General features: G+C 39.9%; 2 non-coding genes across 2 annotated transcripts; both read right to left on the bottom strand.

Moving 5' to 3' along the window:
* Positions 1 to 20,470: 20,470 nt before the first annotated feature.
* LOC111897664 (small nucleolar RNA R71) lies at positions 20,471 to 20,576 on the bottom strand. Its single transcript, XR_002852350.1, has one exon. It is a non-coding gene; the product is annotated as a small nucleolar RNA R71 (small nucleolar RNA).
* A 187-nt stretch (positions 20,577 to 20,763) lies between these two features.
* On the bottom strand, positions 20,764 to 20,869 carry LOC111897662 (small nucleolar RNA R71). Its single transcript, XR_002852348.1, has one exon. It is a non-coding gene; the product is annotated as a small nucleolar RNA R71 (small nucleolar RNA).
* Between the last annotated feature and the right edge of the window lie 4,536 nt (positions 20,870 to 25,405).

Below are 25,405 nucleotides of genomic sequence, written 5' to 3'. Positions count from 1 at the left end.
GATGCATCAAATAATAGATATTGTGCCAAGGTTTCCAAAAACATAAGGAACGTTCAAAATCGGATTATATTGAAGAAATTATAACCACTCATATATTTACGACACACCGTTAAAACGTTATTTAACGTAAAAAGTGAAATCTCAATAAAAATGCATTTTTGCCTTAAGTATCTAAACAAAAGTCGTAGATTTCGTTAATTGGTAAGTGTGCATAAAAAGATCGCCCAAATTGGACCTCGTATGAAGAAGTTACGAATTTCCTAAGTTTCGTAACAGTAGTAGAGGGCTAAAAACTCGAATTGAAGATTGAGTGTTATTTAGCTATCGCCACCTAAACGTAGGTTGAAGATCCCCACAATAGTAATAAAATGATAAAAAGACAAACGAAAACCGACGTCGAATAAAGAAACTATGAATTTTTAACGGACTTTAGTAGTCCCGGCCTATTAACAATATATCATTAAAAATAAAGTCAAAACTAAACCACGGAGCCTAAATGAAAGTTGTAGAGCATAATCTCATCTATGCGTAGATATAAAGAACGCGAAAAACGGAGCCCGTACACGAAAGTTACGGAATTTAGAAGATGGAAGACTGGATTATGCCCCACGTAATCCAAGAGTACGCCCCGCGTACTAGACCCAGTGTCAAGTCCCATCGGCTCGAGTGCTCTACGCTAGCTAGACCGGAGTCTTAAGCCGTGACGCAATTTTACGCCCCGCGTAACCGAAGTACGCCCCGCGTACCGAGTACGCCCAGCGTACTCCGATAGTACGCCCCGCGTACGAGGATCCTCCAGCCTATAAATTGAGAGCTTGAGCTTCGAGTTTTTGCACACAACTCTCATATCCTCTCTCACTTTTACACACCCTAGAGCTCCAGAGACCATCCCGACACCTCGATTCCCGTACCCGAGCCCCCGACGAAAGATCTATGCTACCGAGATCCCCGAAGAGCCCGAAGACGCAACTTTCCGCGGTCGAAGCTCTGCTCAACTCTAGCCTCTCTCTTCAAACCAAACGAGTGAGTTCATACCCCTACTTTTCAATTTTTTTCATGTTTTAGGGGGAAACACAAGTACATTACAAGTCGAAGTATCATTTTATAAACATAAATGTAATATCTATCTTATAGAGCATCGATACAAATACATTTATGAATAAAGGGCTAGTACAACACCAAATTATTTTCATCAGATAGAACATACTTTTCTGCAAACTATAATGGGTATAGTTTGTAGGTCAATCGTACATTTTACATATACATCTTGAAATATGAAACACTTTCAAAAGAAGTAAAGTCATTCTTATTGTAAATCTATTTATACTAAGAAATGTGAGATATTCAAACTTCAACGTACACTTATGTATGAATTTCAAGTCCTGTATTATATACTATAATCTCTTGGAGGGAGAGCATTATACTTGTGTATAGATCTATACGGGATTGACAACCCCACACCTAAACTATTAGCTATAGTTAGACCGGCAGGTCTGGGGTGACAAATGTCATAACACTACAACACCTGAAGAATGTTGTTACTGGCAGTCAGTGTCAATAGCATGGTTATAAAACTCACATAAAAAGTATAAAAACAAGTTTGATTTACGAGATTCATATATGCATTACAGTTTTCTACATTATTTTTCATACAAAGTTATCTTTATCATTCAAGTACAAAAAATACTAACGCATTCCAACTCTGGAAACTTTTCGAATCATAAATAGAAAATATTGGATTTTCTGAAAACCTCATTTACCGATTTGCTGCCAAAAAGGATATACTTTTCAACTCAAAACACTCATGAACTCACCAACTTAATAGTTGACACTTTTTCAAAACCACTTGTATTTCTCAGGGAACCAGTAATACAGGTAACCATCAGCTTTTGAAGAAGGAACGCTAAGGACGTTTATTATTACATTCATATCATCATATTGTAATAATCTTTTGAAATTTGTATAACGCAACAATACACGTTTTTATTATATATATGATGGATGTGTACTTTCTTTAAAAATATTCAATTGTTATGATACTACGTGAAGTCATCCACCCTCGAATGTTTCCGCCATTCTGGTTTGGGGGTGTGACACTTCCCACGGTCCCAGTAAGAACCTAAAACACATAACACATAACACGGTAAGGACAAAGCTTAGTGAGTTCCCCAAAATACCACGCACATATAATCAACCACTCAAGGCTATGGATCTGTAAGACCCTTTGGTCAAAGTGTCTCAATGGAACCCTCCAGTCCCACAATTCTGATGGACCCTCTGGTCCTCACCCTATGGACCCTCCCGTCCTAACTTTGTAAACTCTGAATAATACACAACATAATTCACAAATAAATAATGATGGATATCACGATACACATATAAGCACATAAGGCATCTCTATCACACAAAATACCACTCATGGTAAAGTATAGTGAGAAGACTCACCTCGGATGATAAACAACCTCTATAAATGCAGCTGCTACACACCAGCCTCTAGCTCTGTGCCAAACCCACAATTATCTCAATTAGGAACTAAGCCCAAACTCTCACTCATTATGTCTAAAGGTAGCCCACTAACCAACCCATCAATGACCTAAACCCATTGGGCCCACCAAGGCCCAATAATAAATGGGCTCTCCCGAGGCCCAACTCACAGCTAATGGCAACCCCAACACAAGGGCCCAAAGTACATATATATAATCCTCTGGTCCAAGACTCCATTGCAACAAGCCCAAACTCCAGGCCCAACACTCAAGGCCCAAAATGATACTTTGTCCAAAGTCCCACAATGAGGTTACGTGGGGCGTACCTCTCTTGGTACGCTCGGCGTACTCGCGCATGTACGAACTAATCGGGGACACCAACCTAGTACGTGGGGGATACTGGATCTTATGCTAGGCGTACGCTCAATTTTGCTTAAGTCCACTCCCTTGGTCTTAACCCATTAATACCTTAGCTCATTTCTCAGATCTGGACTCCCTAATATCTCTTACTCCATAAAGTCAACAACTTTAAGCCTTTGCATGGCTGATTTAGTCACAAACACATAAAAACCTTACTATCTTAACTCAAAATGCTCATATCTCATGCATGGGTTGATTCTCACATTCAAGACCTCATTTTTATGGATTCTCTCCACAAGAAGCACTTAAAAGGACAGATATTAAACTCTGGAGTGCAACAACTCATAAAGTTTCAAGCTTTGGTACCAAAAAACTGTAAAATGGAGCTTATCAGGCACAAAACAAAAAGGATGGAAAAGCTTTGAGCTTTATACTTTCAAGTGATGCTCCAGCTATAGAAAAGCTCAGATCCAAAGCCTGGACTCTAACTCCATTCTCTTCCATGCTCCTTCTTCACTTCAAAAATCCCACAAGAACACTTATAAGCTCACAATGGCCACACACAAGCTTAAGAACGAGGATTAGGGTTTGAGAGGGTTTATTGACTGAGGATGGTGGCAAGGAATGAGGCCATCTCATTCTTTATATATATAAGGACACTCCTCTCAAATAGGGTTTTCCTTGTGTGCCTAGTATGCCCAGCGTACCCTCTGGTACGCCCAGCGTACTAGGTGGCTCCACTTGAAGATCACACACATGAGTACGCTAAGCATACATACACATATGCCCAGCATACTCCGCTGCCACCTTTTCCAAATAAAGGACTTGTCCTACCATAACATCAAACTTCCATTGTTTCCTCGCTATAACTCTGCTTCCAATGAATCTCATATCCTCGGAGAGGTGTCAAGATGCTCTACGCTTCTAGCAACTCGTCGCAACCCAGAGATTTCCTCATGTCCGGGTTGCAGCCCACAAACCCTAACTCTCGGACGTTCTGATACAGGATGTTACACCTTGTATATTGATAATTGCATTTTGGTCTTTGTGTTGTACGCAGGGCATACCACATGGTACACTTGGCGTACAAGCTGTGACGCGAGTATGTGGGGCGTACCACGTGGTATGCTTAGCATACTCATGTGAGGCTTGGACGGGGTGTCGTACATGTACGCGGGGTGTACAGCCATGTACACGGGTGTACGTGTGCTTTTATGAAAACCCTAATTTCGGGGTTGGACACTATATATTCACCCTTATGGCTCATGAAACCCTTATTTCTCAGCCTCCTCTGACTTCAGAGCCTCATATTCAAAACCCTAAGCCTCTCCTTTGTGTTTTGAGCTAATTGTGTCCATTTTGGTGTGTTTTGGTCCATATTCAAGAAGTAGAAGCTTAGTGCAAGGTGGTGGAACAAGGAAGAGCTTGTGGATCTTGATTATTTGCTTCATTTCCAGCTTGTTTGAGTTAAAAATCTATGAACTTGTTCATTTATGGCTTACATCTATTATATATGAGTTTTGGTCCCTTTGGCCCCATGAATGAGATCTAGTGCTTGATACCACTGTGTTGGGTTAAAAATATGGTTTATACTTTGCTTTTCTAGGAAATTGATTTGTTATGTAATATTGTATATGAGTTTATGGTCAAGGGGGTGTTTATGACCGTAAACCCATTTACAGCCCATGTTATACGGCCCATGTTCTCCAAGTATAAATATAGGTGTTAGGGTGAGGAGTAGAGATTGATGAACATAATGAGTTTACGGCCTAGATAGAGAAAAACAAGTGTGTGAGAATCTATTGTAAGGAATTTCCTTCATATCATCAATACAATCAAGATTCTTATTATTCTTCTTCTCGTTCTCTTCTATTTGATCTGACATCATCCGTTTGATTGGGATTCCGCACCATCAAACGGATCTGATTGATACAAAGGCAAATTAGGGACTTACAATTGGTATCAGAGCCTGGTTGTATCAGTCAATTTTGTTAGATTTGGAGCATAATTTGATCTTATTTTCGAAATATTCTTGCGTTTTTGGATAGATCTCTGAAAAATAAGGGGGGTTTGTTCTTCGTGTTTTTCATAAAAAAGGGTTTTTGATCGAGTTTTGGAGCAAAAAAGGGCAAAAATCGGTGTTTTTGGTCGTAATCAGCGAGGGGGTGGCGGCCAGCAGCTAGGGTTTCCGAAGTGTTTGCGGTCTGAGGATTTCGCGGTCAGAGGTTACGGTCCGAGGCCTCGAACGTTTATAGCCCGAGCTTGCGGCTCGGAGTTTACTGCTCAGCATCGTTTCCGGTTCGCACCTCGCACTCAGCAGCCTCGCATTAAGAAGCCTCGCACTCCGCAGCCTCGCATATAAAAAATAGGAAGCAGAAGCGGAGGTGCTGGGGATTGAACCCACGACCTCGACATCAAGAACAAAAGCGCCTTACCAACTCGGCTAGAAAGTCTCTTGTTTGCTCCCTTCGAAATTTAAAACATAACCTTCTTCTTTCGTTCCTAATTTCACATTTTTTACACTTTCAGCCCAAAATTGAATTCCTTTTAATTTTAAATTCCTTTTTCATCCAAAATAATAATAATAATAATAATAATAATAATAATAATAATAATAATAATAATAATAATAATAATAATAATAATAATAATAATAATAATAATAAAATTAATAATAAATAAATTAAATTAAATTAAATTAAAATTAATAAATAAAATTATATTTTAATTTTTGACTTTTATTTTTTAATTTTTGACCTTAAATTTTGACTTTGACTTCCAAGTTTGATCTTTGACTTTAGACTTTGACTTTTTCGTTTAAGTTTTATATTTTCAAATTTAGTTTTTCGGTTTGACTTTTAAGTTTGACTTTTGAGTTTAACTTTTTAAATTTGATTTTTAAGTTTGACTTTTGAGTTTAACTTTTTAAATTTGACTTTTAAGTTTGACTTTTCAAGTTTGACTTTTGAGTTTAACTTTTTAAATTTGACTTTTAAGGTTGAATTTTGAGGTTTATAATCAAAGGGTTTGACTTTTAAGTTTGATTTTGGTTTTTAGTTGTGCTTTTTAATTGATTTTAAGGTCTAAGAGGGAGTTGAAAACATGAAAAAGAGTCGTCAGGATATTTTAAGACAAAATTTCAACATGTTCGATTACATCCCTGGAGAAACCCTGGAAGCTCAATTGCAGCGATTTACCACACTCACTACTGAGATGAATATTGTTGGGATCTTTTTGACCAAATCTGAGATAAACAAAAAGATATTGAATTCACTTCCGAAATCGTGGGATATGAACGTGGCTATCATCAAGAAGACAAAAGATCTAAATCATCTTAATCTTTCTGATGTAATTCAAGAACTTGATACTTTGAAGTGTAGAGAAACAATGAGTTCTGAAAACATTCCGGTCACTGAAGTTACATTTACTCCAGCTTGTGAAGCCACGATTAAATTTCTTCGGGAACAAATTGATTTATTTAAAAGAGAAGTTGAGGACCTAAGATATGAAGGATATCAACTCATGAAAGGACAGAAACCCCTGAAGGCTGAATTAGAAGTAAAAACCAAGGACTTTAGGAAGCTTCAGGAAGAGTATAGCGACAAGTGTGAAAATTACGATTATATTAAGAGACAACTTGCTGCTGTAATTGAAGAACTTGACGCTTTAAAAATTAAGTGTGGAAAAACAGATGTCAGTTTCAAAAATTATACTGCGTCAAGTCAGACAGTTGAGTCCTTATATGAAACCCAATTAAAATTCAAAGAAAATCAAAACAAGGGTCTAGGGTATGATAGTGTACCTCCTCCTTATAATCATAACTACACATCCATCCCTATAACACAGGATGGAACTGACAGGGAGCCACATCTTCAATATGGAAAACGAGCTGGATTTGTGTCAGGAGGAGTTATTAATATTGAAGATACTAATGTTGCTACTTCTTGTGCAGGCAAAGTAACAGAGGATAAGAACAAGGAGAGTTCTTCTAAACAAACAAACGACCCCTTGAACTCTGAATCTGTTGCTTCTAATCAACCTGCCGTTGGTAAATACAGGCCACCGTTTCAAGCTAAACAGAGTGCTTGTTGCAACTGTGCATATGGGAACAATAAGAGACAAGGCAAGGATACGCCACCATGGACAGGAAGAAACAATTTCCCATTGAAGAAAAAGACTTGTTTTCACTGTGGAACACCTGGTCACATTGCCTGAAATTGTCCAAATCGTGCATACGTTCCTTACTATGAACAAGGCTGGCAGAACGCGCCAAAAAGGAGACACTTCAAAAGAAACTCCCCAAACTGTAGCCCAAGCCCGAAATGACACAACAAGGCCCAAAATATCCAATGGTCAACACAAATCAACTTCTAGTCAAGTTCAATGTTAGAAGTCAAGGTCAACTGCCCGAGTTGACCTAACACGCTGAGTTGTCGTTCAACACACCGTGTTTCTCCTTTAACTGCAAAGTCAGCAAAAATGGAGCCTACTCGCCGAGTTTATCAATAAACTCGTCGAGTTCTCCAGAAACCCAACATCTTACCACATTAAGCTAACATTATCAAATCTAAGAGCTTCAAAACTCAAATCTTAACTACAAAGGCATCTAGAAGGTTAAAGTTTCAAACTTTACCCCTAGGATCCACCGAAATAGGTCCAAACCCAAACCCTAGAATTAAAAAGAGTGAGGGCTTAACCATTAAGCATTTAATCTTCAAAGACAAAACCCCAAAATGAAGATATGGCAACCTAGAGTTAGGAAACCACGTAAAGTTTCCAACTTTACATTCATGCAAGCCTAGGAGAAGCTCAAATGCTCAAGAAAGGCTTAATAAGGGACTTAATGAATGCATGAAGCCCTTAAATCCATAAAGTTGTCACCTTTTTGCCAAAAGAGTCCATGAAAACCCTAGATCTGAAAGAATAATTCTTTGGGACATCCTAATCCCAACATCCATCCAAACCATGGCTAAAACATGACAATTTAACCCAAAAAAGAGATCTAAGAATCTAGCAATCAAGATAAGAACTTGATACCTCAAACTCCTTGCAAAGTGGATAATGATTCTAGATCCAAGACTTCCTTCTCCAAGCTTAGAACTTAAAGATCTTACAACTCCTTCACAATGAACAAAATGACAACCAAATTTTCTTCCAAGGCTCAAATTCTTGACAATAAATTAAGGCCTTTAAATAGGGTTAAAACTCGTTTTATGGTTTTGATAACAATGGAGGCTAAAAAAAGGCCAACCAAAAGAACTTAAGGACTTTAAATAGGGTGCAATACCCTAAAAATTTGGGTTTCCAACCCAGCTGCCAATTCGCCGAGTTGAGGCACAACTCGTTGTGTTGCTTCATTAAAACTCGCGGCCAAAAACATCTCGACACGCCGAGTTGGAGCTCCAACTCGCTGAGTCCCAAGGAGAAAACCAACAGCTTCAAATCAACTTCATACTGGATATCAAGCGTTACAACCGAAATACCCTTTCATTCCAAAACACAAATCAAATACCCGAAATAACTAAATTACATTATCCAACTCCAACTAGGTCCAAAACTCAATTCCTCAGGGATCCGAAGCATGTTAATACTGTAACAACCCGTTATTTCCAGGCATTATAAACCGAGTCTTGTAACCCCTTTTGAATGTAATGGGAATATCATCGATAAATGAATTATTCAAAAGCTCTGATTTGGAGTACGCTATGTAGTAGATACTGTCTTAAAGGTTCCAAATATATAAAGAACGTCCAAATCTGACTTCGCATGGGGAAGTTATGATTTTTCAAAGAAATTCCTTAAAAACGATTAGTTATAAAATAAATAATAAAAAAATAATTTTGGAATTTGCCAACGGAGTCTAAACGAAAGTTGTAGATCGTAGTCTCACCTACGCGTGGATATAAAGACCATCGAAAACGGAGTTCGTATGAAGAAGATATGGATTTTTGAAGTTTATTAAATAAATTAATTATTTATTTAATTCAAAATTCGGATATTATCCGAAGAGGAGTCAGCGTCCTTCTCCGAAGTACGCGCTGCGTACTCCTGTACGCCCCGCGTAACCGAGAGGATTGGCCTCGGATCGTCCACGTCGCCTTATCCGAGGAAGCCGACCCGTCCGACCCGTCCGACCCGACGTCCCATCCGACCCGGCGTCCCATCCGACCCACCTCCCCAGCAACCCGTCCCATCCGACCCGAGAACCCAAGAACCCGTCCCATCCGAACCGAGGCAGTCGAGGCTTCGGTCATGCATGACGTACGCGTACGCAGCGCGTACGAGCGTACGCCCCGCGTACCGAGGCAGGCCAGCCTTCCTATAAATAGAATGCGAGGGTTTCCAAAGAAAGGGTTCATTTCTCTTCTCTCTCTCTCAGCATTTCCTCGTTTTCCGTGTCCGTTCAAACCCGAAGCTCTGGTCTTTTTGGCTCAAGTCCCGAAGGTCGATCCTACTCCCGAGATTCCTGAGAATCCCAAGAAAAATCAGTTTCCCGAGACGAAACTCTGCTCGGTTTTCCACCTCGCAATCTTCAAACTATCAAGTGAGTTCATATCCCCTTCGAACACTCTTTAAATACATTTTAAATGTTTTATACTCTTTTTGGGGAGGAATACAAGTAAACACATGGCTAAAATCGTGTGAAACATTAACATTTTGATATACTTTTCATACTGTTGTTTTAACTATCTTGTGAAGTTATTATGATACAAAACCCCTCACAACACAGCTTTACCCTCTTGGGATATAATATGTTTATAAATAGAAATATGTTTTATTTATACGTTTACATACAAAAACATCATATCAAGGGTAACATTCTTTACTAAGTCATTTTATGCATTTAAAAGAACTTATGATTATGCTTTGTCAAACATTGTGAAAGAGGTTAAACTTTGCATACAAACTACTACCTTATTACGGACTTAGTTGAGAATCCATGAGTCGTGTATATCTTCAAACGTTACTTTCTTTATTAGAAAATAATGCTACAAGTCCTGTCTATAACCAGAGTCTCCCGTTCGGAGAACGTGTCAAATGTGTATAGATCTATACGGGAAGTCATGATCCCGCGCCCTGACTGTTAGCTACAGTCCGTCTTTTGGGGTGACAGTTGTCATAACGCTACGACGCCTGAAGAACGTCGCTACAGGCATATTATGTTTAGTATGGTTATAAAACTCATCGGATATACAATTATTATGGTATTATGCTTTTATGAACAAGTAGTCATTAAAACTATTCTTCATTTAATAAGGGCGATTTTCGTATAGCTTTACTATGTAAAACTATGACACGACTTACAAGCACGTCGCTTGCTTGCGATTTACGGTCTTCAAGACTGCCAGTTATGTCAGGAAAATAAGGGTTTTTCCTGTATACAAAACAAACAACTAATAGGAAAATAAGGGATTTTCTCGGTAAAATTAGTTGCAATTTACATCACGAACATTCATATGCATTTCATACGTTTATAGGAAAATAAGGGTTTTTCTGGAAAACATGCAAACACTTTCGAATGGCATACATCTTCTCAAAACACCACTTATGAACTCACCAACTTAAATGTTGACACTTTTTCTTGAAATAACTTGTATTCACTGGAAATCGCTAGCCAGGTAGCAACTACTTCTGAAGACTAACGCGCTGGCGTTAGTAACATATTTTGGACCACCATTTTATATTTGATTTCTTTTGCAAACATGTAACATCTACAATCATGTAAACTTTTCAAACATATTTATATTATGGTGGTGTGTACTTTCCTTTCTATGAACTGTTATGATACTGAATATGACGTCCTCCGCCCCCGAACGATTCCGCCGTTCTGGTTTGGGGGTGTGACAGATTGGTATCAGAGCTTCGTTTATAGTGAATTAAGTATATCAAAACCATTTTTTTTATACAACTATAAACTCAACTGGGCAAAAACACTCTGAGAAGAGTCATACTTTTGAAATTAAATCTATTTAGTTTTTGTAAAGTAAGCATGCATTCATTTAGTAATAAATAACAGTTCCACATCATACCATATTAGAAGTATTATTAAGGAGTTGTGCAGTACAGGTACGCCTTGGGACACGTAATCGGAACTGGGAAGGATATAGCCTGATCAACTATATTTGTCCGAGAGCCGACTAACGTGTGCCGAGGGGTGTCTGCAATGGACAACAAATTTTAAAAACTTACCAAACCGTTATTAGAATCAAAAACAATAATTTAAAAGCTATAGGAGTAATTGCTATTTAAACTAACTTACATGTTTTGCATGTTCCGACTTTATTCAATTCTTATGACCCTATTTCTCGTACAGTCAAATGGCTGGATTTCACCACCCCAATGACCCCTACTTTCCCAACCAAGGCAACGGAGGATGGATCGAAGATGATCCAGAAGAGGATGAGGAACCCATAGAATTGGGTGATGACTCCGGTACTGACTCAGAGCCTGAAGTGATCGATCCACCACCCATTCAACCTCCTGTCCATGTGAGGAACTTCCAAGGACCCACTCCCGTCTGGGGAAGTCACCTACATCATTGGAGCCAACAACAAGGCATACGCCCTCCCTACGGCATGTGTCGGGACTTCTACGATGTCCGCGGTGGCAGTTCGGCTGATCGAGCACTCCCGGTAATGGTGGGTAAGTTAGCCAATCAGTCCTATCAGTCCGGAGTACAAGCAAGCCGACTCCGGGATATCAACGTGGAAGTGCAGGTTCACACTTCTGATATCCGTAGGCTGGACAAGATACAAGATAATGTTCAACTCCAGTCTGAGGCATTTCAGGCACAGATAATTGCAGCCCTAGCCGAGTTAAGGGAGCAACAAGCCGCTCTTGATCGACGCCTAATGGAATCGAAGCAATCAGATGCGGAGTCAAGCTCCAAGCGCAACCTACGTCGCAAGTAGTGCCTGCCAGGATTTCAAATTTTGTTATAAATTAGGACTTCGGATAAGAATTTTCTTTTCGTTAAAACTTTCTGTAATCGGAGACCTTTAGAAAGGTCAAAAAGTTTTGTCTAAACTCGGATGTAACACAACTATATGTTATATATATATAGGGCATACCCCCCTTTTCCGGTTTTAAATATGTGTATTCCGTTCAACTCATAAGTGCATCCATTCAAACGTTATTAATAAATCAAGCTCAAAACCCATTGTTGATCAAACCAAATTCTTAATCTATTTAAGGCAGTTAACTCAATATCATTCAACTCACAACCACCAAAACTCATAATATCTCATTTTTCCTTTTGACAGAGCAATGCCTCCTCGTAGATCAGCACATACCAACGCAACCCCACCACCACCTCCACCACTAACTTATGATCCGGCAATGGTCCAGGCTGCTATCACCGCAGCAGTAGCAGCAGCCCTCTCTCAAATAAACTCCAATGCCAATGGAGGTACAGGAAGCAGCACGAATCATCCCAATAGTGGCACCGGCCAGGGCCATGTTAGAGAGTGTACTTACAAGGAGTTCTCCAACTCGAAGCCAAAGACTTTTAATGGCAGTGGCGGAGTCATTGCACTAATGCAATGGTTCGAAAAGACCGAAACGGTCTTCGAGATCTGCTCGTGCCAAGAAACAAGCAAGGTTAAGTTCGCTGCTTGCACCTTCATAGATCGAGCCCTCACTTGGTGGAAAAGCCATGTGAACTCAGTGACGCTCACTGTCGCTAACGCCATGAGTTGGGAAGAACTGAAGGTACTACTACTGGAAGAATACTGCCCAAGGGGTGAAGTGCAAAAGCTTGAGCAGGAACTCTGGAATTTGAAAATGGTCGGGTCTAACCTAGTCGCTTACACAGTTAGGTTCAACGATCTCGCTGCTTTGTGCCCTACCATGGTCAACCCAGAATCAAAGAAGGTCGAAAGATACATTTGGGGATTGTCACCCCAGATTCAAGGGCATGTCCTAGCCTCCAACCCTATCACCTACAACAGCGCTAAACGCCTGGCGCAACGACTCATCGATCACGAAGCGAAACAGAGTACCATCACAACAGCCGCAAATCCACCTAGGGAGGCTCAGGGACAGATTAGGCCTTGGAACAAGAGGAGGGGACAAATCCTCCAGGAGAACCCCAAGAAACAACAAGTGATAGCGACCCACGCTATTACTGTACCTACCAACTCTGCCCCCACAAATTCATACAATGGAAAGCTACCGAAATGTAACCAGTGCAACTTCCACCATCACGGTCCCTGTCATGGCCTTCAATGCACCAGGTGCAATAAGAAGGGTCATACAGCCCGCTATTGCAAGGAGCCAACCCAACAATCCGCCCCCACTGCTAATACCGGAGTAAGCCGCGCTTGCTTTGAGTGCGGGAGCACAGGGCACTACCGCAAGGACTGCCCGAAGGCAAACAACAGGAATACCGGCGGAAGAGGCCGAGTTTTCGCAATGGGACAAGATGAAGCCATTGCGGACCCTACTGTTGTTACGGGTACGTTTCTTCTCGATAACTCGTATGCATGCATTTTGTTTGATAGTGGAGCGGAAAGGAGTTTTGTGAGTCACGACTTTAAAGGCATGCTAAAACCAATACCACAATCATTAAGTGAACCGTTCATAGTAGAAATGGCCAACGGGAAAACTGAAGGCACTAAAGAGATATACTTAAACTGCACCCTAACTCTAAACGATAATCCCTTTCAAATCAACCTCATGCCAGTCTCGATTAAGAGTTTCGATGTCATCATTGGCATGGATTGGCTGAGTTCACATCGTGCGGACATTCTATGTTACGATAAGGCCGTTCGCCTTAATCTGCCAACCGGCGAAACCTTCCTTGTCTTGGGCGACAAACCTAGTACCACTCTTAGAATCATCTCAAGTATCCAAGCTCAGAAGCACTTACGAAAGGAGTGTCACGCATTTCTTGCACATGTTGTAGACGTGAAACGCGAAGTCCGGGACATCAAGGATGTGCCCGACGTATGCGATTTTCCCGATGTGTTTCCCGAGGACCTTCCAGGGATACCACCCGTAAGACAAGTCGAATTCAGAATCGATCTGATTCCCGGAGCTACCCCAGTAGCCAAAGCACCCTATCGATTAGCCCCGGCAGAGATGCAGGAGCTATCCAGTCAACTGAATGAACTACTGGGAAAAGGATTCATCAGACCGAGCTTCTCACCTTGGGGAGCACCCGTGTTGTTTGTGAAAAAGAAAGATGGATCGTTCAGGATGTGCATCGACTACAGAGAACTCAACAAACTGACGGTCAAGAATCGTTATCCTCTACCACGCATAGATGATCTATTCGACCAACTGCAAGGGGCGAACTATTTTTCTAAGATTGATCTGAGATCCGGGTATCACCAGTTACGAGTGCTAGAGGAGGATGTGCCGAAGACCGCCTTCCGAACTCGTTACGGACATTACGAGTTCGTGGTGATGCCATTCGGATTGACCAATGCGCCCGCAGTCTTCATGGATCTGATGAATAGAGTATGCCGACCTTACTTGGATCAGTTCGTCATCGTTTTCATTGACGACATCCTGATCTACTCCCGAAGTAAGAAAGAACATGGCGATCATCTGCGACAAGTCCTAGGGACATTACGAAAAGAGAAACTTTATGCGAAGTTCTCGAAATGTGAATTTTGGATCCGAAGAGTCGAATTCTTAGGACACGTGGTAAGCGAAGAGGGAATCCACGTGGACCCATCCAAAATTAAGGCCATTGAGAACTGGTCAGCACCGAAGACTCCTACATAAATTCGTCAATTTCTAGGTCTCGCTGGCTACTACCGCAGGTTCATTCAGAACTTCTCACGAATAGCGAAGCCTCTTACAACCCTAACCCAGAAAGGTGTGGCCTTTGACTGGGAAGAGAAACAAGAAAGAGCGTTCCAAACGCTCAAACGAGCCTTGTGCACCGCACCAATACTATCCCTTCCCGAAGGAATAGAAGACTTCGTAGTTTATTGCGATGCATCAAACCAAGGACTCGGATGTGTTCTGATGCAGCGAGGTAAGGTCATCGCCTACGCCTCGAGACAGTTGAAAACACATGAGGTTAACTACACGACCCACGATCTTGAGCTAGGAGCAGTAGTGTTTGCTCTGAAGATCTGGAGACATTACTTGTATGGAACGAAGAGCACTATCTTTACCGACCACAAGAGCTTACAACACATTTTCGATCAGAAGGAGCTCAACATGAGACAACGGCGATGGGTCGAGCTACTCAATGATTACGAATGCGATATTCGTTATCATCCGGGTAAAGCCAACGTAGTAGCAGACGCCCTAAGTCGGAAGGAATATTCTGGTCGCAAAGTCAAGTCATTAGCTATGTCGATCCATTCGCACCTATCAACGCAAGTCAAGGAAGCTCAATTAGAGGCCTTGAAACCCGAAAACGTGGCAGGTGAGGCCCTTAGGGGAATGGACAAGAATTTAGAAATCAAGAGTGACGGAGCACGCTACCTCATGAACCGGATCTGGACACCAAAGTTTGGGGGATTCAGAGAGGTAGTTATGAGCGAGGCACACAGGACCCCATACTCCGTACACCCAGGGTCAGACAAGATGTATCTAGATCTCAAGCAACTCTACTGGTGGCCAAACATGAAAGCGGAGATCGCTACGTATGTGGGCAAGTGTTTAACTTGCGCCAAAATAAAAATAGAACACCAAAAACCCTCAAGCCTACTCCAACAACCTGAAATACCTGAGTGGAAATGGGAGCAGATTTCCATGGACTTCATAACCAAACTGCCCAAAACTCAGAGTGGCCAAGATACTATTTGGGTAATCGTCGACAGATTAACCAAGTCAGCCCATTTCTTACCTATCAAGGAAACCGATAGGATGGAAAAACTATCAAGAACCTACATCCGGGAGATCGTACGACTTCATGGAGTACCAATGTCCATCATCTCAGATAGAGACAGCAGGTTCACTTCCAGATTTTGGCAATCACTGCAAAAATCCATGGGAACAAGGTTGGACATGAGTACAGCATACCACCCTCAGACTGACGGACAGAGTGAGAGGACGATCCAAACCTTGGAAGACATGTTGCGAGCATGTGTAATCGACTTTGGCAAGGCATGGGATATTCACTTGCCTTTGGTCGAGTTCTCTTATAACAATAGTTATCATACTAGTATCAAGACCGCTCCGTTCGAAGCCCTTTACGGCCGTAAGTGCAGATCACCCCTGTGCTGGACGGAAGTGGGCGACACCCAAATGGCAAAAGGTCTAGTCACTAAAAGCACCCTTACTGGTCCAGAGATCATCAGAGAAACTACCGAAAAGATCGTGCAAATACGAGAACGACTGAAGTCCTCAAGGGATAGGCAAAAGAGCTATGCCGACAGGAGACGTAAACCCTTGGAATTCCAGATTGGCGACCGTGTGCTACTGAAGGTCTCACCCTGGAAAGGCGTGATACGCTTTGGGAAGCGTGGAAAGCTAAACCCCAGGTACATTGGACCCTTCGAAATCATTTCGAGAGTTGGTCCAGTGGCTTACAAACTCCAACTTCCAATCGAGCTTAACAAAGTGCATCCAGTATTCCACGTGTCGAACCTGAAAAAGTGTTTATCCGACGAAACACTTGTAATTCCACTCGATGAAATCGCGTTAAACGAAAATCTTAACTTTGTGGAAGAACCCGTCGAGATCATGGATAGGGAAGTTAAAAGGACCAAGCAGAGTCGCATTCCAATAGTAAAAGTCCGATGGAATGCTAAGAGAGGACCCGAATTCACATGGGAACGGGAAGACCAAATGCTACAGAAGTATCCGCATCTCTTCCTCAGCCCCTAAAACTCTTACCTTGTATTAAATTTCGGGACGAAATTCCCTCTAACGGGGGGATGATGTAACAACCCGTTATTTCCAGGCATTATAAACCGAGTCTTGTAACCCCTTTTGAATGTAATGGGAATATCATCGATAAATGAATTATTCAAAAGCTCTGATTTGGAGTACGCTATGTAGTAGATACTGTCTTAAAGGTTCCAAATATATAAAGAACGTCCAAATCTGACTTCGCATGGGGAAGTTATGATTTTTCAAAGAAATTCCTTAAAAACGATTAGTTATAAAATAAATAATAAAAAAATAATTTTGGAATTTGCCAACGGAGTCTAAACGAAAGTTGTAGATCGTAGTCTCACCTACGCGTGGATATAAAGACCATCGAAAACGGAGTTCGTATGAAGAAGATATGGATTTTTGAAGTTTATTAAATAAATTAATTATTTATTTAATTCAAAATTCGGATATTATCCGAAGAGGAGTCAGCGTCCTTCTCCGAAGTACGCGCTGCGTACTCCTGTACGCCCCGCGTAACCGAGAGGATTGGCCTCGGATCGTCCACGTCGCCTTATCCGAGGAAGCCGACCCGTCCGACCCGTCCGACCCGACGTCCCATCCGACCCGGCGTCCCATCCGACCCACCTCCCCAGCAACCCGTCCCATCCGACCCGAGAACCCAAGAACCCGTCCCATCCGAACCGAGGCAGTCGAGGCTTCGGTCATGCATGACGTACGCGTACGCAGCGCGTACGAGCGTACGCCCCGCGTACCGAGGCAGGCCAGCCTTCCTATAAATAGAATGCGAGGGTTTCCAAAGAAAGGGTTCATTTCTCTTCTCTCTCTCTCAGCATTTCCTCGTTTTCCGTGTCCGTTCAAACCCGAAGCTCTGGTCTTTTTGGCTCAAGTCCCGAAGGTCGATCCTACTCCCGAGATTCCCGAGAATCCCAAGAAAAATCAGTTTCCCGAGACGAAACTCTGCTCGGTTTTCCACCTCGCAATCTTCAAACTATCAAGTGAGTTCATATCCCCTTCAAACACTCTTTAAATACATTTTAAATGTTTTATACTCTTTTTGGGGAGGAATACAAGTAAACACATGGCTAAAATCGTGTGAAACATTAACATTTTGATATACTTTTCATACTGTTGTTTTAACTATCTTGTGAAGTTATTATGATACAAAACCCCTCACAACACAGCTTTACCCTCTTGGGATATAATATGTTTATAAATAGAAATATGTTTTATTTATACGTTTACATACAAAAACATCATATCAAGGGTAACATTCTTTACTAAGTCATTTTATGCATTTAAAAGAACTTATGATTATGCTTTGTCAAACATTGTGAAAGAGGTTAAACTTTGCATACAAACTACTACCTTATTACGGACTTAGTTGAGAATCCATGAGTCGTGTATATCTTCAAACGTTACTTTCTTTATTAGAAAATAATGCTACAAGTCCTGTCTATAACCAGAGTCTCCCGTTCGGAGAACGTGTCAAATGTGTATAGATCTATACGGGAAGTCATGATCCCGCGCCCTGACTGTTAGCTACAGTCCGTCTTTTGGGGTGACAGTTGTCATAACGCTACGACGCCTGAAGAACGTCGCTACAGGCATATTATGTTTAGTATGGTTATAAAACTCATCGGATATACAATTATTATGGTATTATGCTTTTATGAACAAGTAGTCATTAAAACTATTCTTCATTTAATAAGGGCGATTTTCGTATAGCTTTACTATGTAAAACTATGACACGACTTACAAGCACGTCGCTTGCTTGCGATTTACGGTCTTCAAGACTGCCAGTTATGTCAGGAAAATAAGGGTTTTTCCTGTATACAAAACAAACAACTAATAGGAAAATAAGGGATTTTCTCGGTAAAATTAGTTGCAATTTACATCACGAACATTCATATGCATTTCATACGTTTATAGGAAAATAAGGGTTTTTCTGGAAAACATGCAAACACTTTCGAATGGCATACATCTTCTCAAAACACCACTTATGAACTCATCAACTTAAATGTTGACACTTTTTCTTGAAATAACTTGTATTCACAGGAAATCGCTAGCCAGGTAGCAACTACTTCTGAAGACTAACGCGCTGGCGTTAGTAACATATTTTGGACCACCATTTTATATTTGATTTCTTTTGCAAACATGTAACATCTACAATCATGTAAACTTTTCAAACATATTTATATTATGGTGGTGTGTACTTTCCTTTCTATGAACTGTTATGATACTGAATATGACGTCCTCCGCCCCCGAACGATTCCGCCGTTCTGGTTTGGGGGTGTGACAAATACCCAATCCTTGATCACCATCCCCAACATGGGAATAATTGGAAACAAGGCGTTACATTGAAAGATTTTGAGGCTGATTTTGTGATGAATTGGAGATGCCAAGGCCTCCTTTTATAGTGTCTACCAAGCTCCTAGCTCCATGCTAAGCAACATACTCTAAGAGTTAGTTAAACACACAAGTGAACCATGCCTTGTACTAGAAGGTGAGGAGTGTACTCCAAATAGGTAAAGGCGAAGGTAATTCGCGTGGACAAGGGAGGAGGGGTTGGCTGATTTTCCATGCATGGAAGCAAGGGTGGTAGGCCATGGTGATGTCATTTTCTTAAAAACACCCTAAAAACATCCTAGTTTTGTGTGCCAAATTCCCGACACCTAATATTTTTTTTCAAAAGTGACATACAATATACTCGAGTTCAAGGATTCCAAAACCTAGACAGATTAATTTTTCGAGTTGTAGAACTGTGGGAAATCGTGTTTAAAGATTCGCATCTAATTGACCCGATACGTCCGATTATTTTGACTTTTGAAAAAAAAAATCTAAAAATATTTTGAGTATGAAATTAAATAATAGACCATAACCTAAGTTCAAAAACGTTCTCGGAATTTCCATTTGAGGTGTGTAAGTGTGTCAACGAATCGAAACGGTTTATGTAGTTTTAAGAAAATTAGTATTATACTGGTTTTGGTTTCTTATAATGGGCGTATCTCTTTCATACGCACTCTGTTTTGGATGTTCTTTATATTTTTGGAAACATGTGAATATGTACTATGAGACTAGAGTGCCTACTTCGCTCACAGATGCTTAATATGAAATTTCAGTTTTTTAGACGTATTAACTAGGGCTACAGTTTTTGCTTTGCGATTCATTTGAGATTTTACACAATTGGAAGTAAGATACCATTAGAAATCTTATATTAGTTGTAATGACACTATATATTTTCCAAAATATGCATTAGAGCTCAATAGGTCAGATTACAAAGAGGTTCGTAGTGAATTGACTATCTAAAGTTTTAGACCTAAATTATGGGATGTTAAATTATCTCCCCATTAAAGGAATTTTTTCCCAAAATTATTTTGTTCTCATCTATTTTGTTCCACAAGTGGTGGGAGAACTGTTGAACAATTGTAGGTACTGTTGTTTCATCTAATCCTCATGTTCCGAAGTAAACATCGACCCTCTACGATAGTTCCATTGGACTTTTACTATAGGTATGTGGCTTTGTTTGAGGCTTTTGATTTCTCGATCGATGATCTCCACCATTTCCTCACAAATTGATGTTTAGTGTTGACTTAAATCTCATCGAGAGGAATAACAAGGTTCTCATTAGATAGACAATTCTACTTTTACCAGTGATGCACCAAACGTGAGTGAAGATGCAGTGATGCTTCAGCTCTTACCAGTCACATTGAAGGGTGAAGCAAAAGAATGGTTAAAATCACATCCCTTTGAAGCAATCACGACATGGACTGATTTTAAGACCGAGTTCATCAACCAGTTTACCCCTCCTTCAAAAGTGGCAAAGGTTAAGAGAAGTATCCAGAATTTTCAACAATTAGAAGGGGAGTCATTATATGAAGCTTGGGAACGTTACAAGAGATTGTTACGACATTGCCCTCAACATGACTGCGATGTGCAACAAGAAATCTCGATATTTTATGATGGAGTCAATGTCGGCACTCGTCAACTTTTAGACTCGCAAGGGCCCATGAAGCAAAAGAATGGTTAAAATCACATCCCTTTGAAGAAATCACGACACAGACTGATTTTAAGACCGAGTTCATCAACCAGTTTACCCCTCCTTCAAAAGTGGCAAAGGTTAAGAGAAATATTCAGAATTTTCAACAATTAGAAGGGGAGTAATTATATGAAGCTTGGGAACGTTACAAGAGATTGTTACGACATTGCCCTCAACATGACTTCAATGTGCAACAAGAAATCTCGATATTTTATGATGGAGTCAATGTGGGCACTCGTCAACTTTTAGACTCGCAAGGGCCCATGACAAAGAAGAATCCGGCAACAAATAAAGTTTTGATTGAAGAATTCGCTAAGCATTCAAGAGAGTATTATAGCTCAAAGGAGGATTTCACTAGAGGGAATTCAAGTAAATATGGAGGTCAAGATACTATCAGTGCAGTAACTGCAAAGCTCGACGCAATGGAAGAAAAGATCACAAAAATTGGTGGATCAATTCATGATAGATGTGGAGCTTGTGAGGGACCCCATTATACTAAGGATTGTGAGGTCGAGTACAAGAGGGAACGAGATGTGAAAGAAATTCAAGAACTTAAGCATGATCTCTACCAAATTGAGCAAGTCCATTTAGAGAAAATATATGCTCTTGAGTCGATGCTATTCAAATTCATGGAACCTAGTGAAAAAAGACATGATGCAACACTTAGAGTTCAACAAGAATCTATTTTGAGCATCCAAACACAAGTTGGGCAATTAACAAAACTTTCACAAGAAAAGCTATCAGATTTACTTTCAAGAAAAGTCAAGTCAATCCGTACGGATCAAGTCATAGTTGTTGATACAGAAGAAGAAGATGAATTGGTGCATATGAAGGAACTTGAAGAGGATTCTAATCAGTCACTTGAAGTAAAAAAGAAAGAAGAAGAAGAGTATCGTGAAGCTGCCCATTCGCCACGATGTGGAGACAATAGTGCCATGTCGTGGGCAATAAAAAAAGATTATGATTTTTCTGTTGTTGAGCCATATTGACCACCTCTTCCTTTCCCATCCCGTGCCAATGAAAATTTTGTGAAACAAGAAAACACAAAGTTCCTTAAGCATGATGAATTTGAACGCGTGAAAGAAGAAGAGTGGGAGGAATGGGAGGAGCCTTTACCCGAAGAGCAATTGGAAAAAGAAGTGAATTATTCAAAACCTCTAGTGTCAACGCCAATGATGTTTGAGGTGTTTGCTTTTACAAGACCACCAAATCCAGTAATAGAGGTGATTGAAGAAAAAGAAGTATAGAGTGATGAGTCTCATTTTGACAAGAAAAATCCGGAAAGACACAAGACAAAAGCTAAAGACACGAGAATGAGGAGAGAACCCAAGAGGAAACATAAAGAAGATGCCAACCCAACAATGCAAGAAAGTTCAATAAAGGCATTCAACAGACGGGTTGCCTACAAACGAACAAGGTTCAAGATGATGGAGAATGGGGAGGTTACACTTCCACCCGATGCAACGTAGAGTGGGAAGGAGTCCGACTCACGACTCCTCTAAAAGAAGCGTTTGTCGGGAAGCAACCCGATTTTTATGAGTTTGCATTTTCGTTTTCCTTTTAAATTGTTTTAGTTTTAAATTTTAAATTTTTAGTTTTTTTTAGTTTAACTGAATGGTGATGTGTTTCCGTAGTTCTTGATCTTATTTTGTAGCGTTAAACGAAAGTGAAGCAGTGAAGGAGCTTAATTTGAAGAAGCCATGCGATTTTTGAAGATCATAATTGAAGAACAAGTTTTTGAATAAGTGTGGGGTTGCCACATAATGAAGAGAAAAGCATTTTAAAGCATATTTACTGAAAAGAAGACAACACGACGTGGACATCATCAACACGTCGTGGCAGTGGTTCAACACATTTTTTTTCATGAATGGTTCTTTAATTTCATTTGATCTTACACATTTGCATTCACAAGAAGCTTTCCAAGTATTATATTTAGAGTCCGAGTGAGGGTATTATTGACAAAAGAAGGTTATCTATATAGAAAGATTAGAAAACGATGAGGGAAACAAGATTTGAGCAATTTTTTGGGTGTTTGTTTGCATCTATAAGTGAGGAGTCATGCCTAACAGCTTCGTACATTCGTTGGTGCCACGTATAATCCAGAAATCTGCTCATTCTGGCACCGATTATTGCAATTTCAAGACCAACATGTCGTGGTAATCCCCACCACGTTGTGTTGTCGCAGTCAGAATACCAGAAAAATAATCTGTTTGAGCCACCACGAGGTGGTGAATTCTGCCACGAGGTGGTGAATTCCACCACGAGGTGGTGCTTTTCGAGTCCGTTTTTCGAGTCTGGTCCCGTACTTTTAGTAGTCTAAGTGTTCAAGAGTGGCATTTCCAATTCTATATTGAATTCTATGGTATGCATGAGATCTTCACACACCATCGAATTTTATTTTTACACCATGCTGAAGTAATGTCCCGATTGTCACGACATGGTTGATACTTTCCTATGTTGTGGGGGAGTTTATCATCACATCAGGAGGCTGCCATTCTACTTTCCAATTTTGTTTCCACACTTTAGAGCAAGCTAGAGATCCTACACACGATTCGAGATGCATCTTCTATCCTAGGGGAGTTTGTTCCTTTTTCTCCCTCTTTTTAATTAGATGTTTTGCATAAGCATACAATGAGGGCATTGTATGTAATAAGTGTGGGGTAGTGGGTCGAAAAAGTAAATTGCTAGAAAAGTAGTAAATTTAAAATTTTTTAATAGGGTTGAAATAATAATCTAAAATTTTGATCTAGTAATAATTTGAACTTAGGTTGCTAGTGTTATATGGGATGATCCGATGAGAGCTCAAATGTTTAACCGAGCCAATACATGTTATAGTATATTTGTGGCTTCCCAAGTCTTACTGAAAAGCCATGAGTTATGAAAAGGTAGTCTGGTAGTTTTTATGGCATAATATGTTTTGCAGCCTAAACCTGAAATCTATCCAGGAAAGCTTATGTAGTCACTGTACATAGACTAATACCTTTAACCAATAAAGGTTGAAGTTGAGCACCTTTGCTTAAGCATGTAGGTTTTGAGCGAAAAAAGTGAGATAAATGTAAAAAAAAAGAGAGAAATTATCGAAAAGTTGAAGAATTTTGGAGCTATCAAGTATGAAGATCAAAATATCAAAATTCCAAAAGAAAAAAATTGAAAGATACCAAAAATTGAAAAAAAAGAAGGTGGTGAATTCAAAGAAATCAAAGATCAAATATCAAAGAAGTGAAGAATTCCAAAGAGCTCCATTATGGTATCAAAAGTTGTAATTCTTTCTAGATTATGTATGTTTGGTAGCTTAACAAAAATACCTTGAGGTTAAGAAAGATATCTGAGGATTGATTCAGAGGGTTGCAAAAATGAGTGTCGTATAAACTAAGAGGTGAAGGTTCATAAGGATTGTGAGTATTTAGGATTGGAAAGTTGTTAGGATTTTAGACATAAATATGCGCATTGAGATCTTGGTATAATGGCTGAGTTCAAAATGGATTGTTCTATATGATGGTGGCGATGAAGGTTTGAATTAAAATTAATTAGTTTTGCTTGAGGGCAAGCAAAAGATAAGTGTGGGGTATTTTGATATGTGCATATCTACACATATATTTTACATCATATCTTAATACTTTTAGCTATAATTATGCTTATTATAGAACAAAAAGTACTTATTATGTTTAATATATGTTATGTAGCATAAAACACATGCTCGGAAGCAACATGGAAGTTGGAAGCAGGAAAATGCAAGCTTAGGCAAGAAGAAGACAAAAGAAAGATGTTGTTGGACAGCTTGACCCCTTGTCAGTATTTTGACCATATCTCATAATTCGTAACTCCGATTAAGGTGATTCAAAATGATCTGAAAACTAGACACAATTTTAGAAGACTTTCATGTTTCGAGAAAAGTCGGATTTCCAACAACCACGACGTGGTGAATAGAATCTTCGCGATTCTTGACGCTGGCTTAGGGAATACAGGATAAACACGAGGACCACGACGTGGTGCCTTTACCACGTCGTGGTGGCCAGATTTTAGGCAAGTATATATATCCAAACATTATCACGAATCGAGGGACTTGGAGGTGACTTTCTGGAGAAGTTTTGCGACAAAAACCTTTCTAAGAACCCTTTGGGGCCGATTTTGGAAGCTAGGAAGTCGATTGGAGCAAGGATTCGCATCTACACATTCGGTTTGCTTAGTTTAATGATGTTTAGCCTAGTTTACCTTATGTTTATGTGTTCATCAGCTGTGATTATGGGCTAAAACCATTGCTTTTGTTTAGTTAGATGAAACCTAAAACTATGAGTTAGTTTCTTACTTTATGGATTATATGAATTTGGTTTATGCATGTGTTTGATTATCATTACCTAACATGTTAAAGTTTGTGGCTTTGTAGCTTAAATTCAAGTTTAGTGTAGCTTAGTGACCATTAAATTACATGAACTTGTTTATCTAGTTATTTAGTGACCATTAAATTGCTAGAGCTAGGATTGACCGCATCTTAGTTAAGTGACAAAAGTAACAATTTAACTGTGTTAGAGAACATAATTGTGCCTATAATTGTGTTTAACAAATCTTACATAGCCCAATTATAATTAATAACTAATTTTGTGTTTGCTTGTGTAGGACCTTACAAAGTAGTACATGAATTGGTGAAAATATTAGTAGATTTGACCAAATTTCTAATTACATATAAATTGCTAACTAACTTTATTAATCCATAAATAAGAAA

The sequence above is a fragment of the Lactuca sativa genome, chromosome 9 (genome assembly GCF_002870075.4).
Source record: "Lactuca sativa cultivar Salinas chromosome 9, Lsat_Salinas_v11, whole genome shotgun sequence".
NCBI lineage: Eukaryota > Viridiplantae > Streptophyta > Magnoliopsida > Asterales > Asteraceae > Lactuca > Lactuca sativa.
Note: the sequence above shows the minus strand (reverse complement) of the source record. Positions and strands in the feature narration are given on the sequence as shown.